The sequence below is a fragment of the Pieris rapae genome, chromosome 6 (genome assembly GCF_905147795.1).
Source record: "Pieris rapae chromosome 6, ilPieRapa1.1, whole genome shotgun sequence".
NCBI lineage: Eukaryota > Metazoa > Arthropoda > Insecta > Lepidoptera > Pieridae > Pieris > Pieris rapae.
Genome location: NC_059514.1, coordinates 5,785,404 through 5,802,249, shown reverse-complemented (window position 1 = coordinate 5,802,249; position 16,846 = coordinate 5,785,404). Strand labels below are relative to the sequence as shown.

At 32.4% G+C, this 16,846-nt stretch overlaps 4 non-coding genes across 4 annotated transcripts; 1 reads left to right on the top strand and 3 right to left on the bottom strand.

Annotated features, from left to right (window-relative positions):
• Positions 1-2,154: 2,154 nt before the first annotated feature.
• Trnaa-ugc lies at positions 2,155-2,226 on the bottom strand. The gene has a single exon. It is a non-coding gene; the product is annotated as a tRNA-Ala (tRNA).
• Positions 2,227-3,285: 1,059 nt separating this feature from the next.
• Positions 3,286-3,357, bottom strand: Trnaa-ugc. Its single transcript has one exon. It is a non-coding gene; the product is annotated as a tRNA-Ala (tRNA).
• A 7,914-nt stretch (positions 3,358-11,271) lies between these two features.
• Trnaa-ugc lies at positions 11,272-11,343 on the top strand. Its single transcript has one exon. It is a non-coding gene; the product is annotated as a tRNA-Ala (tRNA).
• Positions 11,344-13,682: 2,339 nt separating this feature from the next.
• On the bottom strand, positions 13,683-13,754 carry Trnaa-ugc. The gene has a single exon. It is a non-coding gene; the product is annotated as a tRNA-Ala (tRNA).
• Between the last annotated feature and the right edge of the window lie 3,092 nt (positions 13,755-16,846).

Below are 16,846 nucleotides of genomic sequence, written 5' to 3'. Positions count from 1 at the left end.
GGTTCTTATGCTCAAGAGTATAAAGTGTAAAGTATTTTTCAGTATTGGTGTTTATTATTCAAGGCGTAGTTCGCAATCGAGGAAATGAGATTTACCTAGCTGAGCTTTAGACTGAAATATTAAATGTCAAGTCTCTAAGTCACATGTACATTTTAAAAAGCTTTAGAAAGAATATTATAATAAATTCCTTTAAATAATGAATCGACAGCAAAATGAACAATTAAGTTTTAAATAACTATACATATTTCTGTTGATTGGTCTTTCATTACTAAGAGAATTACTTGTATTAAACGATAACTTAATGACACCTTGACCATCGAGACCGGTCGACAGACGGAGCTATTCTTAAACAAAACCTAAGATAACCTCCTTCGAATTTATAGCTAAGTCGGTTAGAGAATATTTTTTCGAGTAAACTTTCAGAATGAAACTAAGTGACAAAACATTCTGTAATTTATGTTTATAGTATTTTTTTTAATATGGGATTAAGGAAGAATGAATGTAATCAATCTGTATTTGAATTGTCGTTCGTTTTTCGCTCTGAAACTCGAGAAATGGCTTACCGATTTGGCTGTTTGAGGGTTCAGGGAAGATTTAAAGGGAAACAAATTAAATACTAAAAACGACAATGGAATTTTTGATATAATGTCCTTTGACGTTTTAAAAATAAAAATCGTCACGTAGTTGTCATATATTTCTAGATGCCTTCAGATATTTTTGTTTCATAGCTGTATTATAAGGTCTTTGGTTTGTTTTAAAAGTTTTGTTTTTTGTGTCGACCTATATATTTTGTAGGTGATACTCATGTCACCGCCACTTTTTTAGGCGCCAGGTTTATGTGTTACAAATTGTTATTAAGGACTTTCAGATACTTGATCATGCTCTTCAGCACATTTTACAATTAATTATAAAAAAAAAAACGTTTAGAGTCTATGAACAGTAAACAGGGTGTAATTGGAGTACGCACTTACATTATCGTAAGAACAAAAAGCAGACAAATGAAGGTCAAAAACGTGAAAATAAAACAGCAGAAGTCTTAAGTCTTAAGTAAAGAAAAAACATTTGAAGACTACAACAAAAATATTTATTAGACGGATTCAAAGTAATTAAATATCAGCTCAAACTCTTAAACTAATACGATGCCAATGCAGTACGCTTTTAAAACTGAAAAAGTCCTCTTTTAGTTACATCACACGGAGTAGGCCGTCCAAAATCAATACTGGCTGGTAAAATTACATGTGTGTAGCACGTCCAAGGTAGAAAACGTACGTAAGTACCCTGTCAGATAGCAGTTAGCACCCGAGTCACGCGTCACCATCGATCCGCAGCGGAACTTACTTCCAGCCAGCCTTTTGTGTAGTCACCGAGTTAACGATATTATATAGAAACTTTTTAGAGAGTTTTATGTTACTTAACGTTGGAATCATTGGATCGTTGTTGGTCCTGGTCGATAATTAGTATCATTTTTAGGTGTTTTAGTCAAATGCCCATTCCGACCGAGCTATGCTTCTCAAAACAGCCCCAGCTGAGCTGTAAAGGCCATTTAGGCTAGCAGCGTGATTCCATTTTTTTTTTAATATTTTTGTCGAAAAAATATAATTATCACTGTGTATACCAAAGTGGAAATGTATTCACGCAGTACCGCACCATATGTGGGACTTGATTCTCTAATGGCACTTACCTTAAAACCAGGGATATCCATTAAAACCACATCAGGAACTTCCAAAATGCTTCAAAAGGGTGAGCTTTCGCATTCGACCAGGCTCAGCAGTATAGCTATATGCAGTCAGGATAATACTACAGTCTGATCACAAGTTGATCTTAATTATAACTCTTGTACTTAAATAATGAGTTTTGTTTTGTTAATTAAACAAAGCTCATAATAATAAAAAATATCAAGAAAAAAAGAAGAAAAAGGGATTGTAGGTAGGTAGGTGGACTCATTTTCCGCAATTAGACTCAAATTTGGTCCGTTTTGAGGAAAGTTCAGGCTAATTAAGCCAGCCTAGCTCCTTCCAGAAGCACAGAAGTCTCCTGGGCACTTCACATGCTTCACGGAGCGACCTCACTGTTCCGAGGATAAGAGAGGAGAAAAAGGGGATTTTGAAAACATTAACAAAAAACCTACTAACCTAAAAAAATGTTCTACAAAATTGGAGATGCCGGGGATCGAACCCGGGGCCTTTCACATGCAAAGCGAACGCTCTACCACTGAGCTACATCCCCGATGAGAGTTAGGCTACAAAAAGGTTGTACGTACTTTCACGTTTTGTGAATGATTCATGACCTGTCTGTACACATGAGTAAATTATATCACTTTTCACCTATTCAAACAGATGCCTAGTTAAAAAGAAAAGAAGCAACATTAATATTTGTTAAAATATAAGTTGTCTATAATTTATCCTGTATATTATATAGTAAATTTCGCGCCTTTCTATGACTGTTGTAACCATGCTCTGCTCTGTGACATAATAAAAGGCAGTTTGTTGTACTAGATAACTTTTAATACCCAAAAGCAAATCCACTATTGTAACAATATTAAAGGTTGTATAATATTATTGAATTTAAGAAAATTTTTAGAAAACATTTCCTGTTCATACATAAAAACTTGTACAACTTGCATAAAAAACGGCGTAACTGTCAGTTGTCGTTCTCTTTATACCTCAGAGCGTATAAATTAACAACGTAAAACGGTACGTCCTTTGCTTTGTCACATATAATCAAACTATAGAAACAAATCTTGCACACAATAAAAAATGTTAATAGTCTAATATCCTTTTAAATTTATCAAACCAAGATAAAATAAACTTGAAATCGGAACTCGTAACTCATGTATAATACGCGGCCATATAAAGCATCAAAGCGATTCTTAATCGATATCTCGCACCCAATGTCAATATAAGAATCGAGTATTTTGTTATAAGGCGAGAAAAACCTTCGGACGTATGAAGCGAACGGACGGACCGACAAGAAATCATTATTGCATCGGAATCCATACAAATAATTGGCCCGTAAACATGTCAAGTCGGCATCTTCTGCCATGTATATTCTCTTAGGGGTGGCACAGATAACTAAATAGATCGTGATTTTTGACCAAGAATTAAGACTTTCAGACATTTTTTGCTCCTATTTAAATAAGACCCTGATTTTTTTGTTTATTAATACTATATTTAATAACAATGTTTTCTGTAACTGAAGCCTCTTTTTAAACCAGAATAATTTTCATAATATTTCAGAAACATTATTTATATACTTATAAATAAAATCGTCGTGTATATAAAAAAATGGAGATGCCGGGGATCGAACCCGGGGCCTTTCACATGCAAAGCGAACGCTCTACCACTGAGCTACATCCCCGATGAAAGTAAATTATAAAATGACTAACATACAATAGCAAACCGTCAGCTGTTTAAACATCGATAGATAATAATAATAATATTTTATTAAAATTTGAGTGATTACTTTTCTCTTGATTAGTCTTTCTATTGTATAAATGATAAAAACATCGTAAAAAATTTAATAACACCAATACCAAATAAAAAATAATTATTATTATTACGTATTCGTATTCTAATTAACAAATTAGTATTCGTACGTATATGTATTGAATGATGTTTCTTTTTTGAGAAATAATACAAAATCTACAAAACCAGAGATATATATTAAAATAGCTACTATTAAACATGTACAAGGTCAAGGTCTAAGGATGTAATAATTGTTTAAGGTTCCAAAAAAATACGTAATATTTTCAAGTAAGTTATAGGTAACAGATTTATAATAGACAACCCTATTCTTACGCCGAATCCGTCAATGTCTTGTCAATAGCGCGCGATGCGAGGGGGCAAGGCGACTTTTTCGTCGCGGGACCATTGCAGCCTCGCGGTCTGCGCTTTTAAAAAATCGCCTAGATGTTGTATACATAGTCATACATCAGTATCGTTTTGGCTATTGTTGTATTCGGGAAAATAAATAATAATTACTCCTTTCCCCTTGATTGAAATTACTGCACGTATCCTAGTTTGACATATGTATACAAATAAATTTACGAATGAAAATACATACTAGCAAAAAGAAACATTACGGCCATCAAAAAAATTAAATTGAGTATTAAATATTAAAAAAAAATATTTATTTTTCGATAACACAAATGTTAACGAAATAGGGTAGTTCAAAGTAATAGTAGTGTATCGTCTGACCGTGAACGATCTTTCAGTAAAGGGTTGAAAAAAAAATATAGATCCAATTTTCATTGAGCAGTTTTAATTTAATTTCTTTATCCGTTATAATCGTATTAGACACAAACACACGACAAAGTATTAAATGTATCGATATATCGAGCCCTCAATTATATTAATTGGTGCATCAATAAGACGGAGCCTATCTGATGGCTCTAATTAAACCGTTCATTAATTACATTATAATTACCGAAGACAATGACGCCATCTGTCGGCGGCATGCCAAACTAACTAGTGTATTGATCGATCGGTGAAAACGGATAAAAACGTTTATAATTTGACGTAATAACAATTACAATATCAAATTTGTAGTAATATAGACGGGATATAATTTTTTTCTATAACATCAATGCAGGATACACTTTCTGTTGTACCTAATTACTTATATATTATTTCTGTCATGTGTAGATCAAATTTTTTGAATAATTAACTATTAAATTATTTATTATAAGTAACTAAATTATTTTGTATAAAAATCTACTAGGAGTATAAACAACAAGAAAAATAAACAACATTCTATGACAGTTGTTTATTTATTTGTTTTATTACCACATTGTTGCATTACATATTTGATACATAAATGATGAAAGCAACTGATGGAAAACAAGAAATATCTACTAATGATACCTAGAGTGCAAAAACTGCATAATTAAATTGAAACAATAAGATAATATTGACATTGAAAGTGACAATTAGATTAAAAAAAAAGTAAAATCTGAAAGCTAATCTTAAGAATCACGGTGGTTGTAATTAAAGTGTCTAATATCTATACTCAGCATCAATTTTTATTTTATTTGTTTTTTATGTGAATAAACAGAAAATAATAATCCCTTCTACGAGTTTACTTACCTTGCAACTTCCATAACGCGATAATTTATCTAAATTTCAAATTCTGTTAACATGTTCTATTTTCAAAATTACCAAAAATCCTTTGTCTCAATTGTCAAGATTTTGACGTATAAAAATAACTTAATATAATTGAATATATTGTTTTTATCTGTGTAAACTAGAACCTCTAATCACATATTACCATCAATAATAACTTGAGAATTATGCATAAAAAGCTTATTATGAAGCCTACACGTTTGTCGTTTATGGCATAAAAATAATTACCACAACCATAAATGCTCGTTACTACACGTAAACTAAACATCGTAGTTGTAAACGCTATCTTCAATCTAAAATTAAATTCAAGACGCTTTTTCATACTTTATTATTCATTAATTCGTTAAATAAAATGGAAAAAGCTGACAAGTGGGGGGCTGACATAAAGCGTGGCGGCAAAAAATGACATTCCGTATTTTAACATAACTGCTATAAAAACTCAATTGACTTGGGAGTTTCTGTTCGGTAGAATCTCTAAACCGCGTTATTGTGAAAATGTAAACGACCTCATGGCTTTTTATATGCTTTATTTATTACGAGACCGCCCTGTAGTTCAATTGACTTTCATCGGGCGTAGTGGTCTACCGAAATACTGGTTAATTGCAGATGGCCTTTGTTACTGATGTTTTGCGATCTTGATACACATACGCCGAGTTCTAACTTAAATAACAAATACTATTATATATAATATTAAATATTCCAAAGACGATAAACATAAGAATACGTTTATATACACAAACAAACAAAATATCTTTATTCGTATAGGTAAACAATTACTCTTATGAACGTCAAAAAAAATTAAATTAATTGTAAATTTACATTTACTACCAGTTCGCAAGTCAAGGGCGTAGAGCGGGCAAGAAGAACTGGCAAGAAACTTTCCGCCACTTCTTTCAATCTCCAAGTATTTAATACAAAATGTTTGAACTGGAGCAAAAGGCTCAGAGTATGAAAGGTGATTCCTTAAATTATAGTATGTAATTGATTAAAGAACAAAGAGGCCATCCCAAAATATTTGACTTAAAATATACGCACTTATATCAACAATTATAATATATATATAGTTAATATAAATTTATTAAAAAAGTCTACTCATTAAACCGAGAATCACAATCGACTATAAACCGAAGCAACACCGGCGTTTTGTCAAAGCGACTCGATTGAAAAAAAAGCAATAATTATTTCACTCAAAGGGTAATTTCAAGTCATTGTTCTTGAGAAATACCAATTATATACAATTATAGTACTTGTATGTGACATTGTGTCGTTGCATAGCCGGAGAAATTCCTTTAAATCGATACTGAATCGAAGGCTGAATGCCTGGATGGATGCTTTCCTTGTAAAAAGTAGAACAATATATTGCGAACAATATTTTGCTTTGATAACTAAAGGAGATAGGTGTGAAGAATCTGAGTTTACGAAACGGTTTTTATACCTTAATTGCCATATTTAAATTCACAAACTCACACTTTAAAGTGTTTTGATGGCAATATGTACTAAAGAAGTTTCATTGAGAAGTTCGAGATAATTATTAGGAGTTGTAACTTGGTTGATGTGTAATAAATTAATAATAATAATATAACATAGATGAAACTCTTCATAATAAATTGTAATATGAGTTATTATAACAGCAGTAACATTTTTAAGAGGTATTTTATTATCACAATTTAACGGCTATTTTTTCAAACATTCGATGTGATTATAAATTTATAATAATTTTAAGCGTTTATTATAAATACGATGATTCCTGCCCCGTTGTATTTACTATTTAAATATACTTTACTAGAATTCTCGTATTTTTGAAGACTGCTGAAATTAGTTTCTGTTGCGATTATTAAAGACTTCTCTGAATCAAATAAGCGTTCAATAAATCACAATAGTAATAGTAAGGTGTCCCGATGATGGCAATATGTATTCGTCATTGGGAATCGGCTTAGCAATGATTTACGATTGAGCGTTGCCAAATGCTTCGGACCCCCGCGTTATGAGTCCATTAGTAAGGGCCACGAAACATATATTATCACGAAATTGCTAGATGTTTGATGGTTGCAGTTAGAATAAATTTTAAAGGTTTACTTTGTTTCATTTAGAACCGTTAGTAAAAATTGCTAGTATTCTCAATTAAGAATCAAATAGATAGCGATAAATACTATTCAGGTAAAAGAAACTTACTCAACTCAACTTTTAAAACATAAAATTTAATCTTACTACTTGAACTAACGATTCCATAACTCAAAATCGTCGTTTGAATAACCTCATTTCTGAATAATAAATAAATACGTCATAATATGTTAGTTTTTCAGACTTCTTTCTGTAAAATGAGAGAAATAAGACTATAAAGTTATATTCATTTATTTATTACCCAATAAACATAACACAATTGACATTAAATAAAAAAGAAGGCAACTGGCGGTCTTATCCTTTTCGAGCGATATCGGAGGAGAACCTGGAATGGTAAGTTTTTTATTATATAAGGTAAGAAACACATACATAAGACGTATACAAACACGTAGACATATACGTCTCATGTATCTTTGTACTTCTAACAACTATGTAGTTATTAAGACAGAACTAATGGAATAAAAATACAATTAAAACTTATGTAAATAATTAGGACAATCTTAAAAAGGGACGAATGAAAAAGAAAAAGTGCATATGAATCGCTATAATTTTTGATTAGTTAGTACGACGTGGACAGGTAATTTTTTGTACAGTATAGATGTAAAGGAAGATAGAGAAGAAACTAAGCAAATAGGCAGGGGATTTTAATTCCATAGCCTTACTGCATATTCTGCTCATGAATTTACACAACAAGCAATTAATTATGTAACACACATTAGTACAAAACTGCTTAGCGGAGTAAAATCGCTCGTTTTCTGGCTCCAAACAATGGTCAGGCACGTGTCTGCAATAGAATTATACTTAGGTTACTTTTTTAATATCTCTAGAAAAAGTAGCCAGCGTCCCTTCGAAAATCAATTTGTTTGTTACATTTTTTATATGATCAATTTTATTATTACTTTTAGACTTAATCAATAACAGAAAGTTGCATCTTTTCGAAGCTACTGTTGAAACGAAAATAATAGGAGATAGTGTGAAATTGATTGAAAATGACTAAAATTGGAGTACACATAGGTTCTTCAAAGGCTTTATTTAAAAAGCAAAAAATTTAGTGGATATTGATGTGGTGTCTCTTTGCATCTTTTACCGCATTTACTGTGGAGAATGTTTAGAGATATTGTTCGAATTATTACCAGCTGTTGATCATCATCGAACATTGCGGCGAAATACGAAATCCCTCCTATCAACTCCACGTTCCAACTGAGCGTTATTTAAGACAGTTTTTGCCTCGCACCACCACAATGTGGAACCAGCTGCCCTCGAAAATATTTCCGAAACAATTCGACTAACAGTCCTTCAATAAAAAAGCTACTCTCTTGCGAGCCTTCTGTCAGTGAGACCATGTATCACATAACATCAGTTAAGTCTCTTTCCCCGTTCTATAAAAAAATATTAGTATTGAAAAATAAGTAATATGTAACCAGCTATTCTTTGTAAAATTTCTTATGAGTTCAGGTGTTATAAATCGTTTTAGAACACAGCGAGTGATGTATACAGCGTTTGGCATCTTTATAACACTATAAAATATAGCTTTAACAGAATAAAACATTACTGGAGGGAGGCAGTATCGACTTAGAAGGTTGTATATACTACGTATAGGACCCGGTATGGCCCGGGTGAAGCACGTAGAAGCTACGTGACTAGAATGAGCCGGTCACAGATACAAGTAAAACGAAAAACAAGATGGAAATTCGGAAAATTATTTCGGAAATAAAATTTTCACGGAAACTCTGCAATTCTTTACGTTATTAAATGAATTCTGCTTCAGTTGTTTGAATGTGAGAGTCAAGTGTTTTTATGGTATATTTATAAGTGTATTAAAAAACCTTCGCCGTCTAATTATGAGAATGGCGGTCTGTTTTACTAAAATAATCAAAATATAATCTCTGATGTGTTGGTATTTTGTGAATTTTTAAAAGATGATAAAACTACCACTTACTACTACACTACACAAATTAGAATATTGATATCGTTGTAAAAAATATATTTTCTTACTAGCGGCCTATCCTATATATTTTGGAAATATTTCGTCATTCTAAAAGCATCATTCTGATTAAAAAAATGAAATAAATTAAATCTATCCTTACATACAATAACATATGTCTTTTGAACAATACACAGTTGCCAACATTTTTAATTATGATATTATAATATCATAATTCCCTAAGGGTATCAAATCCCTTTGATAAATTAAGTTAAACTTCCGGTTCAATCTGCCATGAACATGGGGTAAAAATCGCAATATTTTCTATATTACGTAATTTGAGAGCATATTTTGTGCGTTATTTTTTCACGAGTTCAGTAAAACCCGCGGAGGCTTCGCGTAATACTCGCGGTTAGAACGTGACCAGAATTCCGATTCTTTTGGTATTATGACGTATATTGAATGATTAGGTAAATATACACTAGTTAACGTCAAATAATCGTGAAAGAGATCCATCATTTTAGAGCTATCAAAGCTGAAAGACCTGCAGCTTAATTAAAACTGCTGTTCAAGTGTGAACAGGCTCGTCTACTACTCTTAAAGGCATATGTCCCGCCTAGAGGATACAGCTTACGTGACACAAGTCAACTCAAACTATGATATTATTTTTTCATTCAGTATGGGCAGGCCTTTAAATAATCGAAAATTAGAATATTTTTTTAAATTGTAAACTTTTTAAAGTGCTACAAAAAATATAGCCTAATGAAAATTCGAAATATAGAGAAAATAATTAGAATTCCCTAACAATATATTGGTTGATGTCACTTGAATAGCGACGCGAAGCGCCATCTATCGACGAGTAGTCACAATGCATATTTAAAACGAACCCTACGTTACGTAAAATAAAAACAACTGGTGAATTAAATCGTATATTTTATCACAAACATTTACTTAATATTGCATCAGGCAAATTTATTAGATCATTATAACATTTAAATGACAATTCATCTTCGATACAGCTGTGAACGTGGACACCATAAGAACACCTTTCTGCATTCTTAGAAAAAACCATTGCACGCTAAAGGCTAGGCTAATTCCGTTCCCAGCAATTAATGGTACCTACTCAAAACCGCGCACGGTATTAAATATGCAAAATTTAATAATGTAGTAATGCAGTATTCATTTAGGGTTAAATCCCTCAATGGGCGCGTGAAAGTATTTTTATGGGCGGGCGGAATGTCATCAGGGTGTCTTTGGCCGCCCTTTGACAACTCCATGATTTAATGCTTACTCTATTAAGAGATATTAGTATTATTATTTATATTTTTAATCGGTAGTTATTTTGATGAAAACTATTTATCTGAAAACAAAACAGTGAAACAGCTGATAAACTATTTTATATCAATTAAAAAAAATATTTTATGTATATGTTATAATGACTAATTACTAGACTGCTGAAAATCTTAATAGGAACAAAATTGGGAGTTTTGACAACAATCTTATTTGTTTTTTGGTATTGCATTTCAATCTGTGCACGAATGTATTTAATTTCAATGTGCATGTACAGTTACTGTTACGATGAACCTTTTAATCATTTGAAAACTGTCACAGGCAAAGAAGACTCATAACCTGAGTAAAAAAAATGGGAACAACACGATTTTGCGGATTATTATTTCTATGCTTTAAGAACTCTATAGACTATAGAGTACGGTGATGGATAACTTGATGAAACTGGCCTCACTTGGGTCGAGATTTTGTGCTAAGTATGACTTCCGTCCCTTCAAATAAAACACGTATTTAACACACACGAGTGGCACCTACTTATTCCAGAATAAACATTTTGTTATCTGACTCAGAGACTTAGAACAAAAATACAACTACGTAGGATGGGTACAGCAGTCTGACCATCCAAACGTTTGTTTGGAATATGAATAAAACAGATGCAGAAATGTGTCCCAATTACCCGACATGGTACCTATTTATGCTAGCAAGCAAGTCTATTGATATGTATTTAATTACACCCACTTGTTCATTACGCTTCTATTGTTTTTAAAACTTGTTTACATAATGACATTTATGACTTATGTTTATATACATTTTAATATCGGGGATGTAGCTCAGTGGTAGAGCGTTCGCTTTGCATGTGAAAGGCCCCGGGTTCGATCCCCGGCATCTCCAAACATAGTTTTTTGTGAAAGAATATGATTAACCTTTATATACACATTTGTAATATCTTTAACAAATTTTATTTCTGGTAAAATTCGAACAATGAATAGCAATCTTAAATTATATTGCAATATTTTTTAAATTTTTATCACAACTTATTCGTATTAAGTTTAATGAAGTTCGTTTATTTGTTGGTGACCCTTGTAAACACTCCAAATGCTTCTCAATTTAATAGATTTTTTATATACAAGCAAAATTGTTAGCAACTCATAAATTGCAATCTACTCGGTTTTTTTTCTTTAGTAAAGCAACTCAATAAAATAACTTTCGTGAACAGAAATTTAACTCCATACGACATAAAACGCGAAACGACTCGTAAAACTCAAAAACAAACATAATCTCACCAAACAGTGAAACAAATGTCAAACTCATCTAAAGTTCATTTACAAGTATCGACGGGCAGAGTTAATAGGACACAGGGAATTAGCTATAAAAACTTTTGTACGATACGCGGGGGAGCGCTAGTGACGTTCCAAATATCCAGTCGCGCTACAATCTCATATTGAAAACATTCTGAGATCAGACCGTGACAGTCAATCGATCTTCTATCTGCATCCCAATAACTAAATTCTACGAAGGCAATCCATTTTTGGCGACGGATAGATTGCAATTTCTTCGCTGTTTACACACATATTTGATAACCAATATAAACCAAATAAAGTAAGTACCTACAACAAGTAACCGTACAAATAATATGAAAAAAAATTTTTTTTTTATATTTTAATACTGGTGTAAAATAAAACCTTAAGGTAGGATATAGGCACAGTTAAACTGTCATTTTCATACAAACGTCTATCCACATACACCACATTGGATAGCTTGTATCGACAGATGGCTATTACAATCCGTCCAATGGTTATTTGCACACCTTTATCAATGTTTGGATTTCGATGTCTATCTCAGATGCAAAAAAAATGGATTGAGATGGGTTTGGGCGTATATGAGTACTGAGCTCAGATTGCGTCCGTTTATTTGATAATTTCATATAAAATGTTCAGAACTTTATTGGTACATTGACCAAATGCTGGCACAGGTCACCTAACTTTTCCATAACATATTCCATAAAGATGAAGATGCGATACACCGACAGCCCACAAGAGTAATTTAAATAAGTATTATTTGAACATTGATCAACTGTTGCCACGCTTTCTTGGTTGATCTACATTGTAACAGATGAAGGCGGCGATACTCCAACAGTTCACAAGAATAATATTATGTGTAGATGTTGTTTTATAAAAAAAAATGAGATTTATTTCTCTTATCAGTTCTAACGGCATCTCCAGTTCTAAAATTATCGATGCTGCGTTTTCACATCGATAAAACTGAACATCACATCACTAGCATACGCAATAACTCTTAGCCACACCTCATTTGCATTTCTTTATTGGATCGCGTAGAAATTGAGAAAAATTTGGGCACTCGGTTTTAATTACGAATATAGTAGCTACTTTTTTATAGAGCAAGTATTTGATTTGGTGAAATACTGAGGAATACATTTAAATTTAAACTTTGGTGTCGTTCATAATAAATGCTTCTTGGCGGTTGGATTTTGTATTCTGTTTTGACATTCAACAAACTTGTTCATATTGATTTGAATGAATTAATTGTTGGAAATGAGACAGCTTATTATAATAAAAATAACTTTTATTTAACACGCTCCCAAATTAATAAGTACACAAATTGTTACTATGGTTTGTTTGAACTCGCTTCATAGAGAATTCAATAATTAAAACTTGCTTAATGTTTAGGACGAAAATATATTATGTATTTCAAGAAAACCACTATTTAATAGAGTGTGCAGTTAAAAACTAGTACATAAATTACCCTAGAGCCTTTAATATAAAAGATTCACCTTAATGTTGGCAAAGTATAGCGCAGTTCCAACGATGTATGGCGGCAAATCGCTGATGTATCGTGTAATCTGACGATTGCAACCGAATTGCCCATAACGCAAGACTGGCAAATATATCTCTATAGTTTATGTCATTATGACTTAGTTACTCTATAATTGTAATTATTACGTACGCTATTTGTTGTCTTAGATTACCTGTAGTGTGACGAATTGTCCTTGGTGCGCCTAGTAAGATAATAAGAATTATAATAATTTAAGTTTTTTTACTTAAACTACTTATTAATAATTAAGATTCACTGTAATGAGTTTTAATTAATAATGCGTACCTTTTGTAAATGAATTTATCTTTCTAACCTGGTTTATTTATTGGTTCTATAAATAATAATATTATGTTTTCATTAATAGTCTTTTGCAATTAATAAAAATTTAAACAAAAGTTTGGAGATGCCGGGGATCGAACCCGGGGCCTTTCACATGCAAAGCGAACGCTCTACCACTGAGCTACATCCCCGATGAAACTAAAACCTTAAAAAAGGCTGTAGGTGGTTCTTTGCATTGTTTATATACTGAGTTAGTTATTGTCTACAAACAAAAACTGTTTGTGCAAGTAAAATAAAATTATGTTCATAATATACCATACGTACCATACCATGTACAATTTTTATATAAATTACGCTGCAACATATCAAGGTAAAAGTGTAACAAATCACACGAAATATACTCAGCACTGAAAAGGCAACACCAAAGCATTTTTCAAACCGTCCAATTTAAGTTGCTCGATTGAATTTCACACTTGATTTAGAAGAGGCCAAATCCTTCCGGTATTCGAATTCAAAACACATCTGTCAAATAATGGCGGGAAAACAGAACGGTGTTGCAGGCCTCAGTGAAGGGTCGCCATGTGTCAAACGGGAAATAGTTATTTATGGGCGCCATTCACAAATTGCATTCATGGTCGAATTGATATATCGGTATGTTTTATATGTAAATGTGATCTAGGATGAATGTCCTGCCCTACAAACGGATATCAAATGATTTAGATACTATTTCCCTTTTGTTTATTAGTTGTATCATAATATTAAAATCAAATAAGTACATAAATTACTGCATAAATGTGACACAATATTTAAGACGTAGATTCTAATCACCCTATCCAGTAAAACAAATAATCTGTGAAGATAAATAAACTAAAATACTATGTTCATACTTCAGAATTTATTTTTTATTGAGAAAAATGTAAGCAGCACCGGTTAAACAATTTATTTATTGTACTATGCAGAATTGTCAATATTATAATAAATCGGTGAACAAAACACATTCCCAAGTTATAAACAATGAGAAACATACATTGGTCACGTTTATCGTATAAATCAAACAAGTTCAGTAAATCATAGCAGTAAACTGCTCAAGAGGTCACACTGGTCACTAGACACGATTTTTCAAATGTTTCAAATCATATGTAAGAAAGTAAATTTTTGTTTTATCTATTAAGCATTATCTTAACATAAGGTTTCTTCTTTATATCTTCTGTAATTACTTTATTTAAATGGCAAAGCAATATTATTACAATATTAATTACAATAAGCCGTGGAAACTTTTATATTATACTTTTACTCTTACTATTATTATTTGTTGTTTGCGTTTCTATAAAAGATAGACACCAAACACGGGAGAATTTAAAATAATTTATGTCGCGATTTTGATGTTTAGAGATTGCACTTTTCCAATTGAGTAAATACAATATCAGTACAATCCAGATTCCAGACAAACTTTTGGCACGTTAACATTAACTTCTGTACTAAGTAGATGATACTTGCTGTTTGTAATATTCTTCTCATTTTTAAATGTTGATCATCGTTATTGAGTTTAGATTATTTTTTGATTTGATTTCATAATAGTTATATGAATACATAAATATTATCGGCCACCATCATGTAGACTCTACATGATTGCCGATTGCCGATTGCCGATAGAGTCTACATGATGGTAATTTGAAGAAAGTTCGTAACAGAAATCGTATTTCTGGCAGAATTGACTAGTCTTTCACCTTTGTCATTACGGGCGCCAAGACCAAACCTTCCAATAATTGTTTGTCAACCCCAACACAAGTGTCTCTTGACTACTTACGGGGGTTGTCTCATACTCATTTATTGATGTAAAAATTTGAGAAATAATAAAAAAACATTTGTTATTATTACTATTATTTTAATTTAATTTAATTTAATTTAATTATATCCGAGACAGTACCTTGACTAATCTTGGAGTTAAAATCACCTGTCATCACCAGATGTTAAAGTCCCATTGCCATACCACATTAAGTCACTTATGTCGAGTATATCCAAATCTATTCTATTCATTTCCTGTAAAATATTGTCCAATTCTCCATCTTCGTATAATAATCAAACAAACAAAAATAATTTATTCATGTAGGTAACATAATGTACACTTATGAACGTCAAAAAAAGAAATATACATTAAATGCTTCTAATTTTACATTTATTGCCAGTTCTCAAATCAAGGGCCTAGAATGGAAGAGAAGAACTGGCACTAAACTCTCTGCCACTCTTTTTAATCGCTAAATTTTTCTTTTACTCAAGGTTTATAAGGAGCTGCAACCATTACACCATGTTCTATATGACATCTTGAGTAATCAAGAATAATAAAATAAATTAAAAACAAAGATTTGTCCTCTATCAGCAGGAGGCATGGTGAAATAGGAGCACGCACTTACATACACAAATTACATACATATTACATACCTAGTAGAAACAACTAATATCATCGCATATACCTCTTATTGTAGTACGACCCGTCACCACAAGTAGCAACTGTTCACGAGTATGACGCATGGCCAGCCATAGGCCCCCTCGCCATATTTTAGGGAGAGAGACAACCCGACGCATGGACGCCGCCACAGAAGCAATGACATTGAAGTTAACATGACGATCCTTGGAGATTCTTCACACTCTCTGACCACTTAAGGCCTGACGGGAACCAAAATGCCATACTTACATTTGTCTCAGCCATAATAATATCCCGGGAAAGAATAACGTGGTTCTGTTGCCTTCCAAATCGTTGTTTTCCGACTGACGACTGTACAGGCTTACTAAGCTCCCACTCGTTCGGTCTACCACCTACGCAGCTACCCGTAGTTGAAGGATTATGCTGTGGACCCCGATAGTATACTCTTAAGCGCTACCATTTACCATGTTTTACATTATTTATTTAGTAGGGAGTAGTTATGTTATGGGGCTTGAGTCAGTCATTTATCGACACACGTGACAATAGCTCAGTAGTATAGTGGCGTACTGTAAATAAACACGAGATAGGAGAACATTTTTAGTGAACCTATTTAGAATTTTCAGTGTCTGAGAAAACTATATATATTATTGTAGCTAGTTACATTTAACGTTTGGCACATTTGTGCTTTATTTTACCGAACGAACACGAACTGTCATGTCGATACAAATTTAGTTTTCGACTTTCTACATACACTACTCGGCATCTTGACTAGCTCCCAGATGACAAAGCGTGGGCTAACGTCATTTTTGTAAAAAAAAATTGACGGTAGGTTACGTGATACGATACGTCTGTCATTAATCA